The following is a 6,000-nucleotide window of genomic DNA, read 5'->3' on the forward strand; positions in this document are numbered from 1 at the left end:
TTCAAGTTAACAGAGTTATGGACTTTTCAAATCAGGCATCCTGGTTTGCACAGCAGGTTTTTCTTAACTTCAGAAGCAAACACCAGGATGTGATGTTCTGAATATTCACTTTCAGCATATTTGAAAGCTCGCACCTACTTGTACTTGACTGTGTGATTACTTTAAGAACTTGATTGTTTTGAATCACAGCTACTAGAAGAAAAAAAGGTGTTGGAGACCTTATTCTTATAATAAATCTGGTTTCTGCTTTCAGTCTTCATGAGAGTATATAGATGTTTTACTTGCAGAACTGAATGCAGCATTACCTCAATACCTGGATAATGTCTATTAGATAACTCCAGCTATCCACCACCTTTGAGCCTGGATACTGGTTTCATGCTGGAATTTTTGAGAGAAGAAGAAAGTACATTTCTGCCAATTACTATGATGAGATTCTATGATGGCTACCTCAGAAATGATTCCCTGTGAGTGACAGGGTAGATAAGTGAGAAGAGTCACTGCAGAGGTGCTTGCCTAGCTAGCTGCATTTGGGCAGCATAAACTTTCCACTGAAAATGCCTGTCCTTTCCCAGGAACTGCAGAACATGAGACATGTAACAGAGATGCTTAAAAATAGGTCTGATAAATCCAATCAAAATTAATTACTGTTTCATGTAGGTTTACTTTAAGAGAGTAAAGCTCAGAGTTAATATCTATGCTAAGCATGCAGCATCAAAGAAGTAATCAGAGGCAACCTGCAAGAGAATCCTGTGAAAGAACAGTGCTTAAGGCTTTTGGTTTTTAAGCATAAATTCAGTAAGAATATCCCATAATCTGAGATTACCATCACACGTTGCTTTGCTGGTTTTGATACTTTTCAGTAAGATACTAGCTAAAAGATGGAAATGTTTGTTTAGTTCTAATACTACTGAATGGTAGCACAACCAACCCGCCTGATTTGGCCATAGTACAACACAGACAGGACTGAACTGTGTTCTCCTGTTCATAGAAGAATCTTCACAGAACAGGGAGTGATTGAAAACAGACATGAACTCCTGCATCTACCATGTTCTGGCTAGACCCACTATTGACTTTATCAGAAACAAACTTTTCCAAAGAGTCTTTAGAAATAAGCCTCCTGGTTAGTTTTAGCTCTCAAGAGAAAAAGTGGTGGAGGGCACTGAGTCCAGAGCCTTGTCTGCCCACAAGCCCCCACTCAGTATTTCCAAGTTTCTGCTGCATCTGTCCTGAGATCATCACGTCAATTATACCAAACTGCACAGTGGAATAAAAGAAGTCATTCCCATATGCAAACTGCCTGCCTCTGGCACCTACCACCTACGTGTCTGCTACAGGCTTTCACTATGAAGCATATAGCTTTAGTTGATACCCACACACACATACACACCCCACAGTAATACTTGGAAAAGCTGCTTTGGTCATGTTACCTTGCAAACCCTCCATTAAACAAACAAACAAACATAAAATCCACCAAAGCAAAGCTCATTCTTTGATTACCAACCAAATAATGTATGCTGCACTCATTTTCAACAGCTGCAAACAGGTTGGTGTGTTCCAGACACCTGTTCCAAGTAACACTAAATAACACAGTACCTTATTTAATCATCAGAGATTTGTGAACCTCTTCAGCTCCATCATCTTTGTATTCACTGGTTAACTACTCTGAATAAAATTGTCATTTCTGCAACTGGGGATACTGCAGGTAATGCTTGTAAAACAAGTGTTTGTATAACACCTACTAAAATTCCACATAAATCTGTTAAACAGTGGAGCTCTACTATCTCAGATTAAACTCAGGAGATGTGAAAACACCTTCATATCAGTTAAAATATCTTCACATAGAATGAATGTAACACACCTCCTGAATGATGTCGTATTAAGAAAAGCAAGGTGATAGTGTGAGGCAAAGTTACTTGCCCTGTGCTGTAACTGACAGTAAGAAATTTGAGCAACCGTTTTTTGTTGTTGTTGTGTGGTTTTTTTTAATGAGGCAATCTTAAATTTTTAACTGTGTATGCTCTGGCCAATTCATTGAGTCCTTATCTTTGTTTTTCTATATGAATTCAGCAGCTTTCTCACCTCCTGAAGGAAACATATTGATTAGAAAGTAAATAAATCATTATTTCTATAGAGTTATTCGATCTCTACAAGTCTAGAAGAACTTGAAGATCAGCTTTGAGCAAAGGCCACAGGTGTGGACTTTGGAAGGCTTCAGGAACCTCAGTGCAGGATCCATCAGAACTAACTGATGTTGGCGACTCATTATGCAGCACCAACATTTTGTCTTCCACCGGAGTGAGCCTAATGCAACTGGGAGAAGTGTATAGCAACATGAGCAGAATCCAACCCAGCGCACATGCTTAATGAGCTGTTCAGCTGTACACTGAGAGCAAATGATTGCAGTACTGTGTGGGATGGATTTCTGTCCTGTGTGCAGCACTAAGCAAGAAAAAGAGCCTAACAAAAATAAATCCCTGCGACAAAGAAAAATGAAGAGTGAAAGTGCTACTTACTTAACTTTCAGCTGGAATTTCTGTCCTCGGGACTTTTAAAGTTGCATTCCATAAGCAGCATGTTATAACCACGCGTAGCATCTCTGGATTTACGTACACAGCACCATTTCTGTGAGTGATTGTAAGGGCTTTGACACGAATGCTCATGTGCACTGTGTCTTTGTATGATTAAAGAGAAAATGCTCTCACATCTGCTTACAGAAATATTCATCCCATCACCTTTAGAGCCAAAATAATACACTTTTTAAAAGGGTGACCAAAAGCTTTTCATAGAATGGCTTGGATTGAAAGGGACCTCGAGGATCATCAAGTTCCAACCATCCTACCACAGTTAGGGCTTCCAACCTCCGCATTTAATACTAGACCAGGCTGCCCAGGAACCTTTCATGCTTGACTAAATTATTTTGCTTTTTGCACTAATAGAGCGTGCCCGTTCTTACTAAAAACATCTGTTTTCTTCCATAGCTGTGCCCTTCAAGCATCTAAATAGTCGCAGAAATGGGGAGGGTGAGGACTCGTGGGAAATATGGAGTTAATGCAACGCAGGCCTGTTGCTATGAATAGGAAATGGCTTGCCCCTGTAGTCAATTTGCCTAATTGATTAGAAGCCTGATTGCTCCCTTGAAGGGCTAGATCCCCTGAAGGGATATGCATGCACAGAGACAGCAAACTTACAAGGCAGCTTCACAGAAAGGAATCTCCCGTGCTGCTGGAGCCTGGGTTGTGAACTTATTTCTCACCGAAAACTTTGGGAACCGAGCTCACGTCCATCTCCAGCGCGTTCCCAGCACGGAACGGCTGCGGACTTAGAGAGAGGGGGCCTGCAGAAGAAATCTGACTGCTACGTCCTGCACCAAGCAGTGGCTGACACAGAAAGCTGCCAGCATGGGAGTCTCAGCCCCCTGCGGAGCGGCTCTCCTGTAGAAGAGATGTCGTTTCGCCCGTTCAAACACCCGCCCCATCTGTAAACAGTAAACCAAAGAACCCTTGGAACAGATCCTTTCTTCAGTTTCCTCTTTCGTTTTTCAGAAATAAACCAAGAATTCCGAGAGACAGAAACTCTACGGCTCGGCAAGCGTCCCCAGGGCCCAGACACAACGGAGCGGCTCTGCAGCTCCCTAATCAGCTCAGGAAAGTGACTTGTGAAGCCCAGCGGCAGGAAGCGGTTTACAGTACAGTAACTCAGCCCATTGTCTGGGCTTTTTCAGCTCCCCTTCATTACTATTACCATGATAAAGACCGGTGGTTTTTTGGTTGTTTTTTTTTTTTCTTCTTCTTTTTTTTTTTTTTTTCCGACTTCCGTTTTGCCCCTTCAACTCCCTACTTGCTCTTGACTTCTCTGAATTTCACTTTGATACTCTGACACCTTGGTTGTTCTCTCAGACGGGTATCATTACAAGAGTTCAAATAAACCCTTTTTCTTTTTCTTTCCTTTCCTTTCCTTTCTCTTTTTTTTTTTTTTTTTTTTTGGTAGTGGTGAGGTTTTTTGTTTTGTTTTGTTTTTTGATGGAAGGAAGGAAAGAGTGAGTTGGTATGAATTGGTAATGGTTTCTATTTATTCACTCAGCACTGATGTGAGGAAAAACCGATTTTCCTTTTTCCCCTCCTCATAAGTCCACCACTTGCTGAGATTCCCGGACGGTCCCCCAACCAAACACAGTCTGGTCTGTTCAGCTGGTAGGACTTGGTTGCTTGGGCTGCAAAGTGCCAAAAGAATAGCAAACGTATTTCTGTGGCCCCATACGCAAAGTTCTCTCCCTAATCAGACACTGCAGAATTCTGCTTCACTTTCCTGAGAGTAGAAAATGAATCACAACTTCCATTATAGTTCACCTGACAGTAGTCAGCTGGTGAGGGCAATACAGTCCTTGCTCAATCTCTAATATAGAGTAAACAGGAAAACCAAAGTGGAGATACAACTTTTTGACTCTTGTGATGTTGGTAAGCCCCAGAAACTACGGCACATGGGAAAAGTGAGCCCCCTCAACAGAAGAATTATTTCTCTCATCTCCATCTCATTGTCTGTCACTAGAAATATTGTTGCATTATTAGGAAATGGAGCTGTATTTCTACAGGAAGACAGATCTTGTTGCTTTTCATCCTATTACTTCTCAGCTCCTTTATTTCTAGTCCGTTTGTTCTTGTGCATGCATACGTATCACTGTTGTGGCTCTTAATTTAGCATTATAAGGAGAAATATCTTTGAACGTTGGACTAGATGATCTCTAGAGGTTCCTTTCAGCCCCTACAATTCTGTGATTTGGTGAGTCCTTTGACAAAATACACTGGTTTATAAGAGTCATGTATGAGGAATAGAGTGCAGTGACCTGGAGGACCAAGTAGTGGGTGCATTTATGAAATCTATGTAGTGGGGAGAGACTACTGGGAAGGTGGGCTGAAAATATGACATGTTGGAATCATGACCTGAAGAAGTGCCAGGCTACCCAAAGACAAACACAAGATACTGCACATGGGTAAGAATAATCCACTATATGAATACAGGCTACAAACCAGCTGGTTAAAAAGTGAACACTAGAAAAAGGTGAGGGTCACAGAAGACAACAGGTTTAACAAACCCGAACACTGCAGGAGGAACTAGAAATGTAACTCTTACCTGGAAATTTCAAAATATTACCATCCCTTTACAGCTGATGAGAGTTTCCAGGTGGCACTGCAACCAGTGGCATTTCAAGCAGTGTATGGAACAGCTGAATGGTCTACAAAATGCACTTAGTTAAAAACTAAATACTGAAGGTAGTATGGTATTTACCCAATATTGCAAACCTGCAGAAATGAAATTATAATATATCTACTTAATTATTCCAAGGCAGAAAATGCAAAAAGGTGGTAAAGATGCAGGAAGGAGGTTTAGGTTCCAGGTTAATATGTATGCTCTGATGGTAATGAGAGGTGCTCCATCCAGTCCAGGTTTGACAGAGACAGCAGGATCCCCAAAAGACAAGAATCTGTCAGAAACAAGTAGGTCTCATCTACAGCTGCACCAGGCAGGGGAATGGACTAGATCATCCTTTCAGGTTCCTTATACTTCCATGATCCCAATCACCTAGTAAGCCTGGAAAATGTGCAGTTATAATTGATATCTCCTGAAACACTCAGCCCTTCACACATTGCAAAGACTTTGGCAATGTTTTCATAAAAGAGTCAATCTTATGAGCTAAGCTACCAATTCACCTTTAATCTGCCATATTCTACAAAATCTCTTATGTGCTCGTGCTTCTTTATTATCACACAACATTAGGAAATAACTTTTTTATGCTTGCAATGTAAAGCATTCAATGACCCTTAAACACTATTTAGAATTTATTATAGTCGATTGGTCGATAGAAGATGTCATGAAGTCTGCTTACAGTCACTGATCTTAAAAACAAAAAACAAACAAACAAAAAAACCAACAACCCCCCAACACTTCTATATTGAGAGATGTATAGCTTAGATACATCTGTCTTCATGCATTTGTGTATGCTTC

This window comes from Lagopus leucura, unplaced genomic scaffold (assembly GCF_019238085.1).
Source record: "Lagopus leucura isolate 7727_CA_CO unplaced genomic scaffold, USGS_WTPT01 Super-Scaffold_73, whole genome shotgun sequence".
Taxonomy (NCBI): domain Eukaryota; kingdom Metazoa; phylum Chordata; class Aves; order Galliformes; family Phasianidae; genus Lagopus; species Lagopus leucura.